At 54.7% G+C, this 21,517-nt stretch overlaps 2 protein-coding genes and 1 non-coding gene across 29 annotated transcripts in view; 2 read left to right on the top strand and 1 right to left on the bottom strand.

Annotated features, from left to right (window-relative positions):
* Positions 1–21,517, bottom strand: part of SIVA1 (SIVA1 apoptosis inducing factor) — a 692,134-nt gene that overhangs the window by 369,235 nt on the left and 301,382 nt on the right. The gene's annotated exons all lie outside the window — the stretch shown is intronic.
* Positions 1–21,517, top strand: part of ATP5MJ (ATP synthase membrane subunit j) — an 819,915-nt gene that overhangs the window by 337,714 nt on the left and 460,684 nt on the right. The window lies entirely within an intron of this gene.
* On the top strand, positions 1,529–1,635 carry LOC126960163 (U6 spliceosomal RNA). Its single transcript, XR_007727754.1, has one exon. It is a non-coding gene; the product is annotated as a U6 spliceosomal RNA (small nuclear RNA).

Raw genomic sequence — 21,517 nt, forward strand, 5'->3', positions numbered from 1 at the left:
GCTGCTTTTAAGGGCTGCCATTGAGTGCCTGTGGCTTTTCCAGGTGCATGGTGCAAGCTGTCAGTAGATCTACCATTCTGGGGTCTGGAGGACAGTGGCCCTCTTCTCACAGCTCCACTAGGCAGTGCCCCAGTGGGGACTCTGTGTGGGGGCTCCAACTCCACTTTTCCCCTCCACACTGCCCTAGTAGAGGTTCTCCATGAGAGTTCCAGGCCTGTTGCAGACTTCTGCCTGGACTTCCAGGCATTTCCATACATCTTCTGAAATCTAACCAGAGGCTTCCAAGCCTCAGCTCTTGCCTTCTGTGTACCCACAGGCTTAACACAACATGGAAGCCACCAACACTGAATGGCTTGGCTTGCACCTTCTGGAGCCGTTACCTAAGACATATCTGGGGCCCTTTAGCCATGGCTAAAGCTGGAGTGGCTAGGATACAGGGAGCAGTGTCCCAAAGTTGCACAGGGCAGTGGAACCCTAGGCCCAGCCCATGAAGCCATTCTTCCCTCCTAGGACTCCAGGCCTGAGATGGGAGGGGCTGCTGCCAAAATCTCTGAAGTGCCTTTTAGACATTTTCCCCATTGTCTTGGCTATTGACATTCAGCTCCTCATGCAAATTTCTGCAGCTGGCTTGAATTCCTCCCCCAGAAAATGGGTTTTTCTTTTTTTTTTGAAATCTTTTGAGGAGTCTCACTCTGTTACCCAGGCTGGAGTGCAGTGGTGTAATCTTGGTTCACTGCAATCTCTGCCTCCCAGGTTTAAGTGATTCTCATGCCTTAGCCACCCAAGTAGCTGGGATTACAGATGTGCACCATCACACCCACCTAATTTTTGTATTTTTAGTACAGATGAGATTTCACCATGTTGGCCAGGCTGGTCTCAAACTCCTGGCCTCAAGTGATCCACCCACCCCAGCCTCCCAAAGTGCTGGGATTACAGGCATAAGCTACTGCACCTGACTGGGATTTTCTTTTCTACTACATGGTCAGGCTACAATTTTTCTAAACTTTTATTCTCTGCTTCCCTTTTATTAATAAATATAAGTTCCAGTTTTAGATCATCTCCTTGCTCATGCATATGACCATATGCTGTTAGAAGTATCCAGGTCACATCTTGAATGCTTTGCTGCTTAGAAATTTCTTCTGCCAGATACCTTAAATCATCACTCTTATGTTCAAAGTTCCACTGATCCCTAGAGCAGGGTTACGACACCACCAGTCTCTTTGCTAAAGCATAGCAAGAATGACCTTGACTCCAGTTCCCAATAAGTTCCTAATTTCCATATGAGACCTCCTCAGCCTGGACTTAACCATCCATATCACTATCAGCATTTTGGTCACAACCATTCCACAAGTCTCTGGGATGTTCCAAACTTTCCCTCATCTTCCTGTCTTCTTCTGAGATCTCCAAACTGTTCCATCCTCTGCTCGTTACCCAGTTCCAAACCTGCTTCCACATTTTCAGGCCTCTTCTCTTCTCTTCCTGGTACTTCCTGGTCCCAACTTTGGCATTGCTATAAAGAACTACCTGAGTGCTCACTTTGGCAGCACATATACTAAAACTGGAATGACACAGAGAACATTAGCATGGCCCCTGTTCAAGGATGACAAAGAAAAATTAAAAGGAAAAAAATTTTTTAAAAAAGAACTACCTGAGACCCGGTAATTTATAAAGAAAAGAAATTTAATTGATTCACAGTTCTACAGGCAGTACAGGAAGCATGGCTTGGGGGCCTCAGGAAACTTACAGTCATGACAGAAGACAAAGAGGAAGGAGGCACATTTTACATGGCCAGAGAAGGAGGAAGACTGGGAAGTGGGAGGTGCCATACACTTTAAAATAACCAGGTCTCATGAGAACTCACTATTATGAGAACAGCAAAAGGGAAATCTGCTCCCATGATTCAGTCACCTCCCACCAAGCCCCTCCTCCAACACTGGGGATTATAATTCGACATGACATTTGGGTGGGGACACAAATCCCAAACCATATCAGTGGGGACTTGTGTGGGCAGCACAGGGTGGGTGTGCAGCAGGGTGGGCACATGTGTGGGCAGCGCTGGGTGGGTATGGTGCCAGGTGTGCCCATGTGTGGGCTTTGCAGCCAGGCATCCTGGGTTTGAATCTTGGCTTCACTGCTTCAGAATTCCAGGGCTGGGAGCAAGTGCCCACCTCCTTTCCTTCACCTATGAATAGGGATATATGTAATTTGCATCATCTTTATCAATTTACTGTGAGTGCCTAGTGGGTGGAGTGCCTGATGAGGGCCCTCTGTCATCACTGGTGATGGTTTTGTTATTATTGTTATTGATTTGCTGGTGGCTGGAGGCATTAGGCACACTGCCGACAGAGGCTGAAGAGGCTGTTTTTTAGTCTGTCTATTTAGTTCCATCCTTTAGTGAATCTCCATAGCTCTCCCACGTGGTGTGCTTCTTGAGCCCCTGTGAGTCTGCAGTCACCTGCCTTTTGCTGGAGCCTGTGCACGACATCTGGGCTGATTGCGGCATTGTTGAGCCACAACAAAGCCCCCATCCACAGCAGCCACAGGGCTGTGTCTGTTAAGGCCTGTTAGAGCTAATTACCTCCAGACCACATTCTTCAGATAAGGAGCATTGTTCTTTGACAGCTGAGGATGAAAGTGGTACCTAACATGCAGCTGCACTGGCTGTGAGGCTGGAGGCCTCAGACCTGCTCCTCTGTTGCCTGGGAGATGGCCAGGGAGGCCATGGCAGCAAAGAGGCAATAGGGGGCGGGGCCTAGACTCTGACTGAGAAGTTGATTGGCAGGAGCTGGAGGGCAAAGGTCACAGGAGGAATGGGCTGGGTCTTTGTGCCACCTGTGTTCTCAGCACCACCACCAGCATCCCCACCCCCACCCCCATCACTCCTACCATACTAAGAGCTCTCCACCTGCCTACCCTGAGTGTCCTGAGACCCAGGGGCATTGCTTCCGCATCCTGCCACAGGCCATGTGCTTGGATTGGGTGCTTTTAGAGAGAAAGCTGGTGTCAGGCTGAGCTTACTTCCTTTGGATCTTAGATGCCATGTTAGATCAAGTTTTTCAGAGCAGATGCTGAGCCAAAGATTCAGGTTCAAGTGATTTCCCTAGAAGGTGCTCTCCGGGGAGAACGGATGGTGGGAGCAGCACAGGGAAGGTGTCTTAGTCTGTTTTGTGTTGCTGTAAGGGAATATCTGAGCTTGGATAATTTATAAAGAAAACAGGTTTATTCGGCTCACAGTTCTGCAAGCTGTACAGAACAAGAATTATGTCACCGGCATCTGCTCGGCTTCTGGTGAGGCCCTCAGGTTGCTTCCACTCATGATGGAAGGCGGAAGGGGAACAGGAATGTCACATGACGGGAGAAGAAGCAGGAGAGATGGGAGGAGGTGCCACACTCTTTTTAACATCAGCTCTTGTTTGAATTAACAGTGAGAAGTCACCCGCTACCATGGGGACAGCACCAAGCCATTCATGAAGGATCCACCCCCATAACCCAAACATCTCCCACCAGGCCCCACCTCCAACATTGGGGATAATATTTCACATTAGATTTTATTCAAATATATCAGAAGGCGTCCTGGCATCAGGATTTGCCATGACAGTGAAAACTGAAGCTACCACACCTGAGACCCAGCTTCCAGAACTCATAAGACACCCCTTCTGCCTCTTTGGATTGGCCAAAGAAGCCATGAGGCCAGCCTGGAGTCAGGTGGAGGGAAGCGGACTTCCTGGGTGAGTGGCTGCACCCACAGGGAGAGAAGGAGCTGTCCGGATTTATTTGTTACAGACGACCACAGCTCTGCCACCTATCTCCACTGACACACTCCACACCACTCACGCTCCATGGCCTAAGTCTCTCGGTTGTCGTTACCTTGTCCTTCACAACTTCTTCATTTGCCTTTTGGTGGACTAAAATTCATTCTCTATTTATTTATTTAAAAGGAACGTCAGTAGACAACAGTTCCTCAATTTGTGAATATTTTCAGAAATGCTTTTTTACGGTTCAACATGAATAACAGCTTTATTCTGTTCTAAAATTTTATTCCGATATAAAATTATTGGTTCGTACTTTTGTTTCCTGGAGATTTTGCAGGCATTATTTCACTCTTCTCTAATATGAGGTGTTGCTGTAGAAAATCTGAAGCCAGCTTGGACTTGTCTCCTCATGTCAGGGCCTTCATATTTTTGCCTGGCTGCCAAACAAATTCTTTGTGTTTGACCCCCACGTCTCAGTGCCGATCATGTGCTACAGTTTGTGTAGAAACATGATACACCTTCTTAATCCATAGGTTTCATCTTTTTTAGTTTCACAACATTTTCTTGAATTATTTGAATCTCTTCCTTTTATATTTGATTTTCTCCTGCAAGGCAACCAATTATGTGTGTGTTGTGTCGGCATTTTGTGTTTTCCTTTTCTATCCTTTTCCTCTAAACCATTGTGATGCTTATTCTTTTCTGGTTAATTTTTTTTACTTTTTCCAAGTCTGGCTTCACCTCTCTGGCAATGGTTTTAGCAGAATCAATTCTCCTTTTCTCTGATTCTAGTGTGGCCTTCATTTTGTGATTTTTAAAAATTCTGCTTCTTTTCTTGAGCTCTGCCTACCTGTTTTTAAAATCTCCTATCATCTTACTGTTTCTCATTGAAGTCTGTCTCGGCTTTTGTTTTACATGAAAGGTATTTTCATCTAGATCGTTAAGTTTCTGATTGTTAAAAATGTTTCTATCATCTTCCCCAATGCAAGGATTTTTCGTGTCTTTGCTTTTCACCTTTTCTATTATTTTCTTCCTTTTTCTTGTAATGTTTTCAGTGGACTCTACTCTCATTCCTTTCTGTCGTTGTTTACTTGCGCATAAAGTGAGTTCTTCCCGAAACAGCTGTCTGCAGCGTGTGGGAGGGCAGTCCTGGGGAGAGGAGTGACCCTGGCTGGCTGTGCAGCCCAGCAGCAGGGCCTCCACCTCGCCCTAGAGCAGTGAGTGCACTTGGCAAGGCCTTCACACCCTCAGTGGCTCAGAGTTGTGGCTGCCTCCTGTTTTCCGTGAGGATAGAATTCCCATCTCTGTTTCTCATCCTGGTTGACAAAAAGAGAGACAACTTTACTAAAGGCTCACTTTAACAAGCAACGGACACTTTTTGCTTGGTCGTTTTGTGTGCGTGTATGTTTGTTCCATTTTGTTTGCTACAACAAAAGCAACAACAAAAGAAATAAATACCCTTAATTTCATAACTCTGGAGATTTTTCACAACATTTCACAACTCAGATGTCGTGCCTGGCGGTCTTATAGAGAAATCCGTAAAGATTCATTCACTCGTTGCTATGGACTGAACGTTTCCTATGTGGAAGCTCTGACCCCATTTGCAAGTGGGACACTTGGGAGCTGACGAGGTTTGGAGGAGGTCATGAGGACCCCGTGACAGACCATCCTGTCTCTGCTGTGAGAGGACACACAAGAAGGAGGCTGTCCAGGGACCGGGAAGCAGCTCTCTCCAGAGCGAACCCTGCCTGGGACTCCCAGCCTCCAGAAATGTGAGAAGTGAATGTCTGCTGTTAAGCTGCCCCATCTGTGCTATTTTGTTGTAGTGGCCTGGACAGACTAAGACACGCATTCAATCATTAATTTATTCAAAGATACTGCAGACCACCTCTTGGGTAAGTTGGCCATGGAGTTCTTATCCGATGCCAGAGAGGCAGCATAAATGAGACAGCCAGGTGCAGCTCTCCTGGAGTCTGACCACAGCTGAGACAGAGAGAGAAGACAGACAACGAGCCGGCAAGCAAATGAAGCTTCCTGTTTCTTTAATGCAGATGAACTAGCAAGGAGAGAAACGGGGGGCGGGGGGGGGGCAAGGTGCTGCTGAGCCAGGCGGGCTGCTGCTCGGTGCTCACTGGGGAATGTTGTTCAGGTGAGTCAGGGCCTCATGCCACGGAGAACATTTATGCAATCCCACCTGACAATGGCTCCCGAAGGAAGAGACAGATGTACAGCAAGTACCGCATTTCAGAAATTCACGGAGCAGCAATTCTGAAAAGCGCGGGGAGAGCAGGGGTCAGAGCAGGGGCAAGGACAGCAGCCAGGACACAGGTTTCTTTAGGATCTCTGGACTGGCAGCATGCCAGGCCACAGAACACCTGTGTGGACAGTCTGTGCCACCCCCAACCTCCTCACTTCCAAAGATGAGCTCTCCCCTGCATTTGGGACGCCCACACCCAGGGTCACTGCCAAACAGCACCATCCTCTGAATCTCAGGACCTTGCCCTGGATGCCGGCTCACTCCCTCACACACGTCCTGTGGACTTCACTCTAAAACGCTCCCAGAAGCTGGCCACTGCGCCCACCTCCACCACGGACTCCAGGTGCAGCCCTCATCCTGTCGCTGGGTAGACCTGCGGCCAGGGTGTCCTCGCTGGGCAGTGAGATCAAGATACTTCCCGCCTCTTCCTCTCAAAACTCCCCACTCAGATCTACAGCAAAACCCAAGTTCTTCAGTGCTTCGCAAGACCCTTGGTCCTACCAGGTCACCACTTATCCCAAGATAGATTCCAGACGACCTGGTGGGTGGCCTAACGCATTGTCAAGGGCAAGGGCTTGGTTTTTGTTTTGTTTTCTTTAGAGACAAGGTCTTGCTTTGTCACGCAAGCTGGAGTATAGTGGTGTGATCACAGCTCACCGGAGGGAGCAGCCTCAAACTCCCAGGCTCAAGTGATTCTTTTACCTCGGCTTCCCAAAGTGCTGGGATTGCAGGCGTGAGCCACCGTGGCAGACCGCTTGTAGTTTTTGTTTATTTTGTTTTAAGAGCTGCTGTAGAACCACACCTACCCCAGCCTCTCCTCTGTTTGCTGTGACACCTCAGTCTTTGCACCTGAAATCTGCAATGTGGGACATCTCGTGATGTGACTGGTCACGAGACGCCCTTCCTCTTACCGGGTTTGCAGGGAGCTGGCCTGGGCGGGGCAGCGGGGAGGAAGGGGCACCGGAAGAGGCATCTGGGGGCAGGCCAGTCTCCCTGTTCACCTCCATGGGATTTCAGGGTCTTTTCAGTCTCCTGAACAACCACTCAGATTTCTTCTCCTATAACCTCTGTAGACCCCATTCCCACCCCTACCCTCTCCCTGATCCCGGCCCGAAATGCTGAGACACTTTTTGCTTGATAATTATAGACTCCAAGTTCCTAACATAATTCCCAAGCCACCAATTCTGAAAAGTTATTTACCAGGCTCTTTCCAGTTGGTTTTCAAATGTTATAGATTCTAACCCCATTTTTTCCACTAGGAATAAGTGAGCTTTTAAATGAGCTTTGCCTCATGGGACGGTGACTTTTCTTCACTGCTTCAGCCCACGCACCAGCTCCTGGAGACAGTGGTTAGAACACAGGATGCAGAATGTGCCAGTTTTAAGAGCCTTCCTGGGACCCTCCAGGGGCGTCTGCCCAGCCCCATCTCCGGGAGGAGCCTTCCTCACGCAGGCCAGGCACGGAAGGACAAGGAGAGTGTGAGGGAAGTGCTGGCCCAGGTCACAGCACCAGCCTCACATTCTGCCTCTGCCTGGCTGCGGATGGCAATGCCTGGCCGCAGACGTCCCCCCTGAGACTGCACCAACCTACCTTGCAGGGTTGAGGTGGTGTACGAATGGGGAGCTGGAGCCACAGAGCACCTGCTGCTGAGGCATCGCCCTCCTCCTGCACTGTCGGGCAGGGAGGAGAGCAAAGCTCCTGGGACCCCTCCCCTGGGAACCTGAAGGCAGACCCAAGTCTTACCCTCTCAAGTCAAGAGAGTAGGCCTGGAGGGCAGCAGAGAGGGCTGGGCAGGGGAGGGGGCTGGGGACGGGGCTCAGGGGCAGGAAGGCACAGGATTAGCAAGCAGGGCTGTTGTGGGGGCGGCGGGGTGGTGGACTCCCCAGGCAACCATAGAGGGGGTTCCCTCTGAGTTTGAGATCTTGCAAAGACAGCCCCTGCAACCCAAGTCCTACCACTGCCCCCAAAGACCCCCCCACCCCCTCACACACGCCCCCCAGAAGGATGCATCTGGGCTCTGGAAGGACACTTAGTCCTGGACTTGGCAGCATCCCAGAGACCCAGGCACCCCTGAGACACAGAGGCATGGGGCAACCAGGAGGCGGAAACCACAGAGGCCCACGCCCTGTTCTTGATCAGCTCTCTCAAGACTCCATCTGTGAAGTGGGGCAGCTGTCCCTCAGGGCTCCTGGGGTGACTGAAGTGACACTGAAGCTACCCCCACTCGTGTGCAGGCAGCAGCCAGGCCCAGCATGCTCCAGACCTTCTGCCCAATCGACAATTGAGGCAGGAGGAATTCCAGGACCCAGGCACAGGAGAGGTCACAGTGGGGGTGCCCAGGAGCGGATTTCATGCTCAGGCCACCCACAGCCCAGACTCAGCACTCAGCCCCCTCGGGCAGCTGTGGGCAGTCTTCTACCCTCCTCTGGGCCTCACTTTCCCCCATTAGAAGGGCCTACTGGTTCTGATTGCAGGGTCCAGCCTGGCCAGGACTCCTCAGGGTCCTTCAGCCTGCAGGCTGGTTGTCAGCCCGCTCAGGATGTCAACTCTGGCCAGGGTGTGCGGGTGCCTCTGCAGGCCCATCTCCAAGGCTGTGACCCAGCAGAGGGGCCACAGGAGTGGAAAGGCGAAGGGGTGTGGTGGTGCCAGCTGGGGAGCCCTGGGGTTTTTGCACAGAGAGAACAATGGCTGGGAAAGCTGGCCCAGGCCACGCCGCCCCTGCAAACCTGGGAGCTGCTGGTGCTGAGAGCCTTGAGTGCTGGAGAAGCAGCGCCCTGGAGACCAAGCTTTGGCATGGAGCTCGATTCACTGGGCAAGCTGCGGAAGTAATTGGGTCTGTGGCTCTCAGCAGGGTCTGGAAACCGGGCCTGGCCTGCTGTGGCCTGACACAGGCCTCCAAGCCCACCGAGGCCACTGGGAGGTGAGGGTGTGCCTGAGACCCCTCCCGGAGCCCGGTCCCTGGAGTCTGGGGTTCTACCCCCACCCACCGCAGGGCTCCCGCATGCTCACCTGGGCTGAGCCCTGAAGCTTCCAGTCTCCGCACGACAGAGGCCGGAGCCAGGCAGGTCTGGTGAAGTCCCCGGTGGTCGAGAAATTGGCAGCGAGGGGTGGGGTTGACCTGACTCAGGTCTCTGGGTCCTGGCCCCGGCTCCTGTCCCACTGCCGGTGGGCGCGGCGACAGCAGTGGCCCTGGGAGGTCAGCTGCCTCCGCCCAGTGCTGCCCCCAGGACTCCTTTCTCGAGGCTGGGGAGCGTTTCAGTCTTCAGGGTGCCTCCTCCGGGAGCGGCGGTGCTGGGGGATTTCTCTGAAGCTCTTTGCTGAACATCCCCCCTTTTCCCAGCGGTGCCAGCTCCTGAGCTGACAGGGAAAGGCTGTGTCCCCACCCGGCCTCCCAGACGTCCTGGGCCTCTGCACCGTCCACAGGCTGGCCAGAACCTCACACACGGTTTCCCATGTGCTGGAATCACCTGGGCTTGGACCCAGCACACCCTCAGGTCCACACAGCTCCCCAGGCCCTCGGGAACCACAGCCCCACCTCTCCAAGCCCCCTTCCCTGGGGGTTCCCTGTAGGCCCTGAAGACCCTGCTGGGAGCCTCCCTTTCCTCCTCGTGTGCCGCCGGGGCCCATCTCCAGCTCCCATCCATCCAGGGTGTTCCACGTGGAAGGACCAGCTCACAGCCAGGTGTTCACGCCTCGTCTCCCCCTGCTTCTGATCGACCTCAGGCCCCACCAGGGACAGGTGGGGGCTGTGGGGCCCTGGCCTCCCCCGAAACATGGCCTGGCTGCATGTTTTGATGAGAGGGGGAACTGAGTAGGGTCTGGGGCACCAGAAGGCCAAGAATCCATCCTGGGGAGGCAGCAAGGGGCGGGAAACCACCGGAGCCGAGGCACTGATCCTCCAGCACGTCGGACTTTTCGTCCAGGCCCAAATCTAAAGGTGAAATTAGGAGCTTCAAGCTGGCGTCCACCATCTGAGAGAGGGTCCCATGTGCTGTCCAGACCTGCCCATGAGGGGGTCCTGCCAGGGCTCTGGGTGGAAGCTGTGTCTGCAGCCCCCACATTGTGAGCTCTCCCCAGATGGACCCAGTCCCCGAGACCAGCCCCCATCACTCAGAGCCTCCCCATTGTTCTCTGGATGCTGCGGCTTTTCTGCCCTCTTGGGCTGCTCTTATACCTTCCGGACGATTCCAGGAAGTGGCTCTACTGAGGCAGCCGACGTCAGCACACCTGCCCCGGCACACACAGGTGGCGCCCCCTTTCCTGCCGCAGGAGGGAGTAGGGGGCGCTGCCTAATTTCCACCTTCCATAACAACAGTGAAACAGCAGAGCAGCGTGACATTTACAAAAAGGTGCTTGTTAAGAACCGTCCTCCCAACTTAATTAACACTAAAACCCTTTAGGTGTTCCTCCAAGTGCGTATAAACAGCTGTCTTTCCCCGCGCGGGAAGTAAACTCAGAGTGTTTCCATAAAACCAATGGACTGTAACTCCTTGCAAGCAAAACCGTCATGAAATGTTACGGCTGCGGATGGAGGGCGGTGAGGGGTGGCCAGCTGCCGGAGCAGATGCAGCAGCCAGGACCGGAGCCTCCACCGCTGAGGAGCCACCGTGCGGCTGCTCCACACCGCCCGCGCCGTTAAATCACACTGTGTTATTTCAAGGCCACGTGCTGAAGCTCTTGGCAGCTTCCTTCTGGGCGGGCGTCCTGGACTCTGCTGGCTGGGGTGGGAGCTTGGGACTACTCCACCTGCAGCCTGGGACTCGCCCCTCTCCCTCCCCAACCTTGCCCCTCCGTGCCCACATAGCATGAGGAGGCCGGGTTCTTGCGTGGGATCCATCAGCCCTCAGGCTGGGCGCTGCGGCCACACCATCTGGATACAGGGAATCTAGAATAGCCACTTTGTAGCCACCAGCCTTGGGAACCCAGACTCTAGAATGTTGGACACACAGACTCGGGGCCAGGGCTCTCCCCACTGCAACTCGGGTCCCTCATCTGTAAGGCAGGAAAGGTGACCCCCGCCACCAACCCCACAGCTGAAGCAGTGAGGCTCCCCTATCTTCCCAATGCGTGCACCAGGCCTCCCAGGCAGGCAGCACTTGCCAGACCTGACTGCATGCCCACCCATGGCAGCAGCGACTGGCCTGTGGGCCCGCCTCAGGGCCTCCCTGGAGGCGGCACACTGGGGAGCCAGTCTGGTTCTACTCTCTGGCTCCAAAGGGTCAGCTCGTTCTCTCAGAGTCCCCGAGAGCTAAATGGAGCCCCAGTGGCCCCATATCGCTGGGCTCATAATAGCCCCAAGAGTTGCAGAGCCCCACAAGGCCGTGACAGCAGCCCACCAGCTCTCCCAGGGCCCTCCTCCTTCTAGAGTCGCTTCTTCCCTGGATCCTATTTTATGATCACAAACTCCCAGGAGGCTGGCAGCAGGCACCCAGGGAGATGCATCTGACTTTCTCATCCTCGGGTGCCCAGTTCAGGCCCCAGCAGCCTTCCAGAGTGAGGACGCACCAGCCCCCAGACCAATCCAGCCACAAGGGAGCCAAGACCTGGGACACTGTCGGCCTTGAGGGACGCTTGGGGAGCTGGACTGGGCTGGAGACAGCCTCGCTCCCTCCTCAACCAGCACCTTCCCCTTGCTCAGCTAGCGTGTGCAGACGCCCCCTTGCTGGACACCTGTGGGCCTGATGGACAGACACTGTGATGTCATCCCCAAGGCTCTCGCATGAACACAGTTGTGTGTGGACCAGAACGTTCTTTGTTGACTGCGGAGCACTGAGCGAAACAGAAGGATTGTCATCATTGCCTGAGCTCTGCAGTGGCCCTTGACAGTGGCTACCTGTGCCAACCTCTTCCCTGAGCCCCTGGCAAGGGCCTGTGTCCCTGCACCCCATCCCCAGTGCCTCACTGGGACAGAGATCATCCTCATCGGGAACTTGGAAAATGTGACCTGAATTAACCGCAGCTGGGCCTGGCAAACCTGGGGGTTCATCTCCGCAGCCCCAAAGCCTCTTATATAAAACACGATGCCTCTGCCGGCCAGGGTGGAGGAGGAACGGGGCATCAGGGTTGAATGGGGATGGCGCTTCGGCGTGGGAAGATGAAGATGCTCTGCAGGTGGACGGTGGTGATGGCTGCACAGATGCGACTGTGCTGAACGCTGCTGACTACGCCCGAGAGTGGTCACAGTGATGTGCTGTACTCTACGTATATTTGACCACAATAAAAGATGCAGATTCATTTTTACAAATCCACAGGTCAGGAAAATCAAGAACAAAGAGACCACCGTTGGTGTGAATGTTAGAAAGAGTGACGCGCCTTCCACCTGTGATGTAGATGTCAATGCTGGAAAGCAGGAGGATGCCTGTCTGCACAGCCTTCGACGGGGAGAGAGGTCCCTGGGGCCACCTCAAGGTCATCTGCGGCTGTCACCTCCATACCTGTCGTTCAGGGATTTGGGGCACACAAATGCAAGGACCCCCTTCCCTGAGGCCGTGGTGAAGCCAGGTGGGAGCCACCGACGTGGGCAGCAGGCAGGGCCAAGGCAGGTGGGGGCTTCCCGGTGGGCCTCGCATCCTGGAGGTCAGGGGCAGGCCCTTGGAGAGAGGCCGCTGTGGGAGCCTGCACCAACCTGGCCAAACCCAGCCCTCAGGTCGCACAGCCTCCTTCCAGGGCCCCTTCCCTTCCTCCCTGCCCCTTCTCTCCAGGAAGGCCAGGGCCTGTGGGCCAAGCTTCAGTATCCTAAAGCGTTCAGACGCACACCAGGGCTGCACTGGGCTGTTTCCTGTTTTAAGAACACGCCCTCTTCCTGGGGACCCCGAGTGGTATCACTGGGAGGTGGGCCACTCTGGGGGTTTCTCTCGGTGGAGCAGCAGCAGGTTTCCCCCCCAAGTCTCTCTGGGCATCAGCAGAGCAGCTCTGCTCTTTCCCACGGGTGCCCGCTGGAGGCTGGCCGTGTGCCGGCTGAGGGAGTGCTCCCTGGGCAGGCCAGGGATGGCAACAGGGGCCTGCAGTGGAAGAAGCCCTGGGTTCAAATCACCTTCCTTTCTCTGAGCCTCGGTTTTTCCCACATGTCTAACACAAGGTGAGGCTCATGGAACTTGGGACGTCAGGATCTCCAGTCTGGCACCCGGGGCCCAGCCTCCCTTTTCGTCTTTCCTGGACCCTGCACCCCACTGATGCTCAGTCCACCTGGAACAGGGAGGTCCAGGGCAAAGGGTGCTGAGGACATCCCTCCCACCGTGCTGGCCACCCTCCACCACACTCATCCTCGAAGCTGCAGTTTGGGGGTTCAGCATCCTCTGCCCTGAGGGTGCCACTGAGCACTATGCTGGCATCTTCATCACCGGGTTGCTGTGGGCATTCAGTGAAAAGACGCCAGCCCCTCCCAGCACATGGCCACTCCCCTGTCCTGGAGCAGGTGTTGGCTGGGAGTCTGGTGTGTGCTGGGGCTCCACCTGGCCACGCAAACCTTGGGGCCAGCATAGTGAGCCAGTGCCGGCCTGTCCAGAGGTGTGCGTGACCTCCCATGTGGGTGACCCCACCTGAGAGCCAGCGTCCCCTGAGACAGCCTGGCACAGCCTCGTGCCTGGATGTTGCAAGCCTGGTTGGCACTAATTTATTGCAAATTGTTTGGGAAAAGTCAGTTTAATTAAAATCTAAATGAGGCTCCCAGGAGGGCCCCTTCCCCCAGTCCCAGCCGATGTAATGAGGAGAGGCGGGCGTCTCACCAATTCCGGTGGCTTTCATGTTTTTGTCATCCCAAAGCCCTGAGATAATAAAATTTATTCATAGAATTCACACTTCAGTGGTGTGAATAAACGGCGGGCTGGGCACGCAGAGAGTCACGCGGAATCCCAAACCAGAGCCGGTGGCTGTTCAGGGGACCGTTTTCTTCCCATCATAAATCAGCGCGCGGTGGAATTGCCGATGGCGTTGCCAACGGGGCGAGGGCCACCCCGAGCAATCAACCGGTCCGCGGCTGTCCTGTGGTGACCTTTGCCAGTGATTTTTCATCCATCTTGGCTTGTTTTAGGGCAGACGCTGCTGGGCCTGAAGCATAAGGGGCCCTCCAAGCGCCCCAGCCCCTGCAGAGGCCGGAGGAAGCCATTACATGTGCTTCCGGAGCCAGGGACCTTGCTGTGTGCCCCCAGCAGGCCCTCTCCTCTCTGGAGCCTCCGTTTCCCCAGCTGCCGTAGCAAAGGCCGGAGCTGGCTGGTTCTGTGCGCCCATCTCACTCAGTCCGCCTCCTCTGGAAGACGGAGCCGCACACACCCAGCTGCTCAGGGAGGAACAGGTGGGCTGTGTTCCCACTAGGCCCACTTTTCCTCTGTCCGGAGCTGACGGGTGTGACACAGGGAGGGGCTGTGTGTGGCTCAGAAATGCACCTCTCCACGACCAGGCAGTAAGGGTGTAGCCCTGGGAGGGGAGGGAGGCATGGCCCCTGGGAGAAGGCAGGCACCTCAGCCCCCATGTCTGAGGGAGAGTGTCTAGGTGGAGGCCCCGTCAGGCAGGACACCACCCAGTGGCTCCGCTCAAGTCTGTCCTCAGGCTCGGCCTGAACCCGTCTGCATACAGGATGCAGGTCAATGGGCCTGCCCTGGAGCTGGATGACCCTTGCGTGGGCGGGTCCTAGAATAGCACTTGGGCCCAGCAGGCACTCACTAGCTGCCCCTATGTTGGGAGCTGCGTCTCTCCCCAGGCCAGGAGCTCACAGGCAGTGCCAGGTCTGATGCGCCTCCATGTTGGCCATCCCCTTGTGGTGTCTGCTGCAGGCGCCATCACCAGTAGAGGCAGACAGGTGGACGGATGGACAGGTAGGTGGGCAGATGGACAGACATGAGGGCAGGTGGGTGCCCAGATGGTGCAGGTGCCACAGGCTGAAGGAATCTCACCAAAGCCGAGGGCCTGGGCCTTCCCACTCCCTGCTCAAACGCAGGCAGGTGGAGAAACTGCATCCACTGAAGAGAAGGAAGCTTCGCTCCTAAAATCCCATCGCCAGGCTCCCGGCTGCCATCTGGCTCTGCAGACAGCACTGGAATAAGATGTCATTTCCGAGCACACTGGAGCGTTTCTCCTTCACCTCCTGTGTTTCCAGCTAAGAGGAAAATCCCAGGGCCGGCCAGCCCACGCGGGCTCCCCCGACCAGAGGCTCCCTCCCACCCACACTTTCCTGCCCTGGTCCCTGGGGGGCCTTCCCTGAGTACCTGCTCCACTGGTCACCCTCACCGTGGCTGCCGTTAAACACACTTTGGCGCTTTTATCGGGGCCCTCTCTGGTGTTATGATAAATAATTGAAACTAAACCACAAGTGTCAAAATAAACGAACCTCTTGCAAAGGGGATGGATCTCCCCAGCTTGATACCCTTCTCCTGAGACGCCATAAAACGGGGACATAAAGTGAGGACCAGGCCTGGCTCCCAGCCTGCCACGGACGCCTGTCCGGGAGGTGGCAGAGAGGGACCCCAGGGGCACAGGGGGCTTCTGCTCCCCCTTCCTCTTCTGGAAAATGGGATGCTCACATCTGCTGCATCTCAAAGACCCAGGCTTGCCCCTGCCCACCTGCCCGGCTCTGCATCTGTCCGTTAGTGGCAAGGCTGCCCCATCTGATCTCCCATCGAAGCCCGGGGCCTGCACTCACCACCTCCCGACCCTGCCAGGCTGCGAGGGGGTGGCCCGGCACTTTGGTGCAGCCCCCACGCCCTGGCCGTGCTGCCCAGTAATGCCGTTGTGTTTGTCCAGGCTGATGGCCCAGCAAGTAGCTGCTTCCAAATGTGATTCATTTCGACTTCCCAGCAAAACTGGTGAAGAGGGAGACAGCTCAGAGGCCGTGTGTGCCCCACACAGGGTGTGCCCACATAGGACCCTTCTCTCCCTCTGCTTAGACCACTGCAGGCAGAAGGGCTCAGGCCCGGCTCCACCAGGCGCACACGGAGGACACACCTGGGCCCCTGGTGGCTGCGCCAGCAAGTGACAGGCCGCGCAGCCAGGGCGCATATCATTACGCATTGATTTACATTTACAGCCGGGTCCAGGTGCTCCCCTCCCACTTAAGCACACCAGCAGATTTTTTATGCAAGATTGAACAACTTAACGGCCTGAACAAGTCGGATGACAAGACTTTAATTGCTATTTTTCTCCCTCTATCCCTCAGGAGAGCAATATGCAGACATTTAGAGAAGGATTTCATAAAACAGAAAGAAAGCAATTCGCAAAGTTCCATGTCAATTTGCTTTCCAAGCTCCTCACCAGGAGCCAGCAGCGCCTCTGGACAGCGGAGTCGTGCATCCTTGTTCAGCCACCCTCAGGGTGGGTTTCCAGTGCCATCACTGGGGGGACAGAGACAGGAGGCCCACCTGGCCCACGGGACCTCCAGGAGCCTGACAGGCGGCCCAGAGAGGGGTCTCTGGGGTGATCAATGTCAGATTCCTGTCTTGGGGATCAAAAGGGCTGTCTCCAACAAGCTGGGGCAGTTCCCCTCACATGGCCCTGACTTCTGTTTCCAGCTCTATTTCCAACTACACCTATACTCATTCATTCATTCACACCCTCACTCATTCATTCACGCATGCATCCAGCATCCTCTGAGTGACCGTGGTGTGCTAAGCCTGTGCTGGACACACGCCTGGCTGGGGAGTGAACCAACAGAGGAATCGATGTGCTCTAAAGGGCCCCTGCTGGGGCTCATCTTTGGGTGGGGTCAGGGGCAGGGGGACCACGAGCTAGGCTGACGCTGGGTGGGGTCCCCACGAGCCGCCAGAACATCACCGTGGGCGGCAGGGACTCATCGGTGCCTGTTAGCCGGGGAGCGTGTGATCAATACCGTCGATACTTGACCGCGGGGAGGACGATCCAGTGCCTGTCTGCGAAAGCACGTTTTGTCTGGAAAATGCATAAATTCTCGTGTGGGGGATGGGTAGGGGAGGGAGAATGACAATGATCATAATTTGTTAGCCAAGGATTCCCACCTCGCCCTCGGTGCGAGGCGTGATAAACAGCTCCTTAAGAACTCAGGAAATATATTCAGGAGACCAAATGGAAATCAATCTTCTCTTTTCTCTAACCTCCATCTCCCGGTAATTCCGAGGAACCAACTCCACCGAGTCCGTTGTTCATTCACAACGTGTTCAAAGGACTCTTTAAGGTTAGAATTTTCCTTTTAAGAAATTGCTCAGGGCGGCGAGTTTCCTGGCAGAGCCACCCAGCTGATACCTCTCATTAGCGGCCTCCTGTGCCTGGGCTTGAGGCCCTCCCAGCTGAGAGCTGGGATGACGCTGACCTTTGTCCTAAATGGGAGAGGACAGGACGAAGGAGGGGAGTGGCCGGAGAGCGAGGGTGAGGACCAGCTCAGGGAGGGGGCTGTGAGGAAGCGTTGCTGCAGGAAATCAGGCCGAGGACCATCTCAGGGGCTGGGCTGGCTCCCCAGGGTCACAAGAAAGCCTTGCTAACTTGGTTTTCCCAGCTGTGCACAGGGCGCTGATCTCTGGGATTGACGTGATTGCACAAATGGGGACACTGACAGGAAAAAGCCGGGAACAGAATGACTTACAACGGGGCCTTCTGTCCCCAAGTCCAGCAGTCTTAGAGTCCCTAGCACAGCCACCCGCCCCCTCTGCCTACCTGCCAGGCCTGGGCTGGGCTGACTCCATTCATGTGAGCACATGCACATTTACTTTGCCAGTGCACCCCGCACCTGCCATGTGCCTAGCCTGGAGCTGGCCCTGGAGGTGTCAGCTAAGAACATGAGCGCCCACTTGTCTAAAAGGAATTGGGAGAAAGCAGGCTCAGACTTCAGGGGACTCTCAGTCAGCTCACACATGCACACACACGTGCACATGCACAAACGTGCACACATGCACATTTGTGCATACAGACACAGACATGTGGGCGCACGCACTCACACACAGAAGTGTGCACATTTGCATGTACACAGCTTACTCAGATGCACACACAGGCATAGGTATGCTCCCCTCACATATGTGCACATTCACACACACATGCAGACACCCACACACTGGGGCAGAATGAGGCGGGCCAGATTAAAGACCGTAACAAAGGCGGTGAGTGAAGGTGGCCACGTCCAGGGAAGAGCTCCAGAGGCGCACTCTGGGGCCAAGGCTTCACCGGGGCTCCTTGCAGGCCTGGACCCTGCCTGGGTAGATGCCTGGAGAGGGCCCTGCCTAGCGCTTGGGGCGGTATTGAGGGTGGTGCTTGCAGGAAGTCCAGGCTGGAGGGGTGGTTGGAGCAGCTGGTCCCAGCCGAAGCTGAAGCTGGGCACGCAGCCAGGGAGCACCCCCAGCCCCAGCCTCACTCCTCCCTGCGATCCCTTGGAAACGCTCTGACATCCGGAATGAGAGGGGAGTGCGAGGGTCTGCAGGGGGAGGGCGGGCTGCAGATGAAAGGCCTTTGAGGATGGGGCGGGCAGTGGGGAAGGCTCTCACGCTCAGCAAAGGAAATATTGAAATTAAATCATTTCCCAAGGTTGGGGGAACTTTCCGTCCTAATTAAATAGCCAAGGCTCTCACGGCTGCCGACAGAGAGACACGCGGGGAGGGGAGCAGATGCTGCCCTTGGAAGGGGGGATTAGCGGGCTGCTCCCCTTTGATGCCTGCCCCAGGCTCCCGGCAGTGGCGGGAGGCAGTCATCACGCTCTAATTAGGGCCGCACCTCCTGTCCTTAGGCACACATCCATATTCACGTGCTGGGGCGGGGAGGCCTTTTCAGGCACCAAACAGCCCCAGCCTGAGGCCCAGTGCAGGAGGGGGCTGGGGAGGAGAGAGGAGCTCCCCCACGTGCCCCTCCCACTCCTGGGCCACCAGCTCCCCGCTGCACTGTCTCTGTCCTCCCTCACACCCTCTCTGCTGAGGGAAGGCTCTGCTCCAGGGGCGCTGAGCCAGGAGGGAGGCTGCAGAGCCAAGTCCGGTTCAGAGATCTGAAGCTGTGCGCCCCCATCCAACACTGATGGGGTCTATGCCTGGGCTGGGCACCACTGGTGGGAGGGGGATTCCTACACCCCTCATTCCCCTGCCATCCCTGGCTCCTCGGCCACCTCAGGCTATGGCGAGCCATCCCATTCCACCTCCTCCAACAAGCAGGGCCCTCGAGACAGTCAGACCCAGACTGCAGAAGTCAGGGGAAGCAGAAAGGAGTTTCCAGACCCAGAGTGAGCATGTAGGGGAGGGGAGGTGGTTATATGAGTGTTCTAAAAGGGTCTCCCGTCACAGTGGGTCATGGCTACCAAAAGAAGCAGAGGCTCAGGGAGCAGGGAAGCCCCTCTTTCGGGCCACAGATGCCAGAGCCCTGACCCCAGACACAGGGCAGTCCCCTGGATCCCACGATTTGCAAACCCATCCTAAGAGTAGGACCACAGCTGGGACTCAGGGAGGTGGCAGAGAGCAAGTCTTAGTACCACGGAGGAGACAGAGGCTCGGACTCAGAACCATGGCTGCCCAGCACCTGCCATGCTCAGCTCCTTCCTCTGCATGGGCTCCAAGAGCCAGGGAACCCTAGAGCTGCAAACAGGCCATTTCCGGGCTCCCAGCGCCGGAGCTGCCTCAGGGCCCGCACAGCCCCTCCTCCATTCCCTATAATTTATACACAGACGCCCAGCGGGGAGGACATTGGCTTAAGGCATCACAGTTGGGTGATAAGGCTGGCACTGATGCCCGGACCCAGCCCCACACTGGCAGCCCAAACCCCAGAGCCCCTTGCCCCACACCCCACAGCCAGCCTCTGGCATGACCAGCCTGCCTCCAGTTTCTCTACCAACCTGCCATGGACATGCATGTTCCAAGGTTCGCCTGGGGCCAGGCCTCTTGCTTTTCCCTCCACCTTGAAGACCTATGAGAAGCACATGGGTTCCGAACTGGGCATTGGAAAGAGCCCTGGGGCACCGGCCCTGTGATGCTGGAGATAAGCCAGGGGAGAGTCAGTGCAGATTCTTCCCATTCTTAAACCCGCTGGGTACTTTTCACTCAACCACCATGGTCTCTCCATCCTGGGAACCAAAGTGCCAGGTTTCCATCTGGCAGCACGTAATCATTTCCCATCCATTGGGAGAAACTGCCTCAACACTGCTTGTGGTGCATATTCAATGGTGAAGAATTCTTTTGGTTTACATTGATTGATTGATTGATTGATTGATTGATTGATTTTGAGGCAGTCTTGATCTGTTGCCCAGGCTGGAGTACAGTGGTGGGATCTCAGCTCCTGCATCCTCCACCTCGTGGGCTCAATCAATCCTCCCACCTCAACCTCCCGAGAAACTGGGACTACAGGCATGTGCCACCAAGCCCAGGTAATTTTCGTAGAGATGGGGTTTTGCCATGTTGGTCAGGCTTGTCAAAAACTCCTGAGCTGTGTATTTGTATCTGAGCATTTCTTCCTTTCACCTTCACTCTTTAAGAACAGCTTTTGCTATTATAGGGTTCCCCCCGCACAGCACAGTTTTGTGTATTAAAACTATTTCCCACTGTCTTCTGACCGCCTGTCCCTCTCACGAGAAGTCAGCATCCTCTGGAACCCCATCCCCACTGTCACTGTGTCATTTTTCATGGCTGTTCTCAGCCTTCTTTCTTTGTCTGTGGTTTACATCTGTTTCAGTCTAATGGCCTTTGGCATGGTTTCCGCTGTATTTATATTGACTTGGGTTTTCCACACTTTAAAAATCTGTAAATTGGTGTCTTTCAACAAATTCAGGTAATTTTTAGCCATGATTTCTAAAATTTAAAAAGAAGTGCCTATTTACTCCTGTCTCCCCTTCTAGCACTTCAAGATCACATATGCCAGGCTTCCGTAATTATTCCATAAGCCCCTAAAACACTTTTAAAATTTTTTTCTTTTTTCTCTCTCTTCTTCAAATTGGATCATTTCTGTTGATTTCTCTTCAAGTTCACTAACTTCTTTTCTTTGTCATTTTCATGCTACTGCTGAACCCAGTGAAGTTCCTATTTCAGATTTACGTTTTCAGTTCTAGAATTTTCACCTGGCTGTTTCTTACAGCTTCTATTTTTCTACAGCAATGCGCAATCTATTCAGTGATTGTCAGCATACTTTCTTTTCTGTCATCGGGCATAGTAGAAATAGCAGCTTCAAAATGCTTGTCTGCTTAGCTCGACATCTTGGTCATTTTGGAATTAGTCTCCACGGATGGCCTTTGAGTTTGAGAATGGATCCTATTTTCTTCTTTCCTCATATGCTGAGTAATTTTGAATTGGATATTGGACTTTGTAAACAGGTGTTATAATTCCTCTGCATTGAAGAGTATCAATTTTCACTGTTTTAACAGGTAATTAACTGGTTTGATTCAAACTGAAAAGTCCTCCCTTTGAATGGTAGCTCAAATCTGCCCTGAGTCCTTAGCCTTGGCGGGGCTGCTTGGGCTCTGCCCTGGCCGTGGGTTGTAGCTTATGCACAGGGTTTGGTGTCTGCCTCCTTTTGGCTTTTTCCTTTCTGCAAGTGATTCTTTTTACCTTTCTGTGACTGAGACTGCCTTAAGCTTTGTTCTCTGTCTTCTGCA

Source organism: Macaca thibetana, chromosome 7, assembly GCF_024542745.1.
Source record: "Macaca thibetana thibetana isolate TM-01 chromosome 7, ASM2454274v1, whole genome shotgun sequence".
Classification (NCBI taxonomy): Eukaryota; Metazoa; Chordata; class Mammalia; order Primates; family Cercopithecidae; genus Macaca; species Macaca thibetana.